This window comes from Echinops telfairi, unplaced genomic scaffold, assembly GCF_000313985.2.
Source record: "Echinops telfairi isolate 266 unplaced genomic scaffold, ASM31398v2 ScPeMD7_7409;HRSCAF=8447, whole genome shotgun sequence".
NCBI lineage: Eukaryota > Metazoa > Chordata > Mammalia > Afrosoricida > Tenrecidae > Echinops > Echinops telfairi.
The window spans coordinates 16,468,328-16,470,309 of NW_022111309.1; the positions used below are offsets into that span (position 1 = coordinate 16,468,328).

The 1,982-nt window shown below is 49.3% G+C and overlaps 1 non-coding gene across 1 annotated transcript; it reads right to left on the reverse strand.

The window, feature by feature from the left end:
- Nucleotides 1-1,022: 1,022 nt before the first annotated feature.
- Nucleotides 1,023-1,148, reverse strand: LOC115871860. The gene has a single exon (XR_004047521.1). It is a non-coding gene; the product is annotated as a small nucleolar RNA SNORA3/SNORA45 family (small nucleolar RNA).
- Between the last annotated feature and the right edge of the window lie 834 nt (nt 1,149-1,982).

The following is a 1,982-nucleotide window of genomic DNA, read 5'->3' on the forward strand; positions in this document are numbered from 1 at the left end:
ATAGTATTCTCTTTCTGCCCATTTTCTTTAGGGACAAAGGGTCTACTTTCAAGAAGAGAATTGGGATGGTATTGCCCAGTAAGGGAGAAACACTCTCTCATTGGTTAGCGTGCCCTGCTTTGCCAACCAATCAGAGAATGACATGTATCTCTTTCTGACTCCCTGAAGGAGCCGGGTATCCAGCATGATGGAATCTGCCTTATTTCAACCAGTGCCAAAAGATGGAGCTCAAAGTTCAAGATCCAAGATCTAGGATCTGCTTTGGTTAATCCAGATTGCATTTGACCAGCAAGAATGAAATGTCCACCTAGGTATTTGTAACTTTCTTGAACATGCCCGACTAATGTATGGTTATAGAAGCCCTTTTTAATTTCACACGTGCACGCGCACGTGCACTCATCTAAATCAGGGCATGTTGATGCACTGTGTGTCTAGGAGTCCTTGGCTGATTTCCCCTAAAAGCGTAAACTTGGCCTTCGCCCTTAGTGACTTAGTGAAAACTCTGGGTATTAAAGATGGGAGGCTAAAAGGGGGATGAGCTGCTTCTCTGTGTCAAACAAATGTCTCAGCGTTTTGGACCCTCTTTGCCTAGCTTTGGGGTCCTCAGATGGTTGTATGTGAGAACTTTCCCACTTACGTTATCTCCCTCTTCACAGCTTGCTGCCCTTTGACATCCATGTCCAGTGGATGGAAGGGGATGGTGGTCCTGTCATTCGATATGAGCTGAGCCATCGCTTCCCAGACAGGTTTGTGGCCTGTAGGTGTTAGGTGATTCCGGAAACGGGAGATTATCCTGGTCCCTCATGGACTTGAAGTTGAACGGGTCTGTTTCTCTCCTTGTCCTTGGCACAAAGTCTTATTAAGGGATGCCGGCACTGAAGGCTGGTCCTCTTTTTCTTTTTTCCTTTGGATACTAGAAAACCAAAGAAATGGATTTGCATCACACCACTGCAGGTTCCAATACCTATAGGTACAAAGAAAGATGCGGCCACTCCCATGTCCCAGAGGCCCAGTGCGGCAGAGCACGTTTCTGAGCAGGGCACTCGTGGAGGCACTGTCTGCCCCACCAATAGGTCAAGGCCAGCAGATCCTCTCCGAGGACCCTAGCACACCAGGACAAGAGTTGTGGCATGATGCGACTCTAGTCCTCTTTTTCTAAAAGAAAGGAGAGAGAACGTTCCATCCTTCCAAGACAGGTCATGTGACAGTGGGCAGAAAGAACCTTTGCATGAGCAGCAAACCCCCTGGTCAGTATGACCTTGGTCTGTTGCTAGAGTGGATGCTGGTAGTGGACCAGTGGCTTGACCATGCTGATGCTGTCAGTAGCCCCTCCTTTCCTGGCCCATCAGTTCCAGGCATTCGGCAGGATCCAGTCTCCGTGCTAGCAGCCTAGAAACCCTCACTGTGAGGTAGCATGTCACATATGGAGTCCCTGAGTGGTGCAAATACCGAGCACTCTCAGCTGCCACCCAAAGGTGGAGGTTCCACTCCACTCAGGGTGCCTCAAAAGAAAGGCCTGGTGATCTATTTCTGAAAAATCAGCCACTGAAAACCGTGCTCTCAAAACAAGTGGCCACCTGGAGTCAGAGTCACCGTGAGGCCAACTAATTACTAGTTCCCTCATAGACATCTTGGAAAGGAACCCTGGTGGTGATGCGGGTTAAGCAGTGGGCTGTTAGGACAAGGTTGGTGATTCAAACCTACCAGTGGCTCCTTGGGAAAAAGATGAAGCTGTTGGCTTCCATCAAGATGTACGGACTTGGGAACCCTAGGGAACAGTTCTACTCTGCCCTACAGGGTCTCTGTGAGTTGGGATAGACTTCACGGCAGTGGGCCTGTGGGATACACGTTCAAGTTCATTTTGGGTCAGTAGAACTGTCAGAGGAAGGTCAAGAGGCATTTGAATTGAACTCTCCTGCCCAGTGCTAGGACCAGTCCCTTCCCCAGAACAGGGACTCAGCACTGCACCCCATTCCACTGCT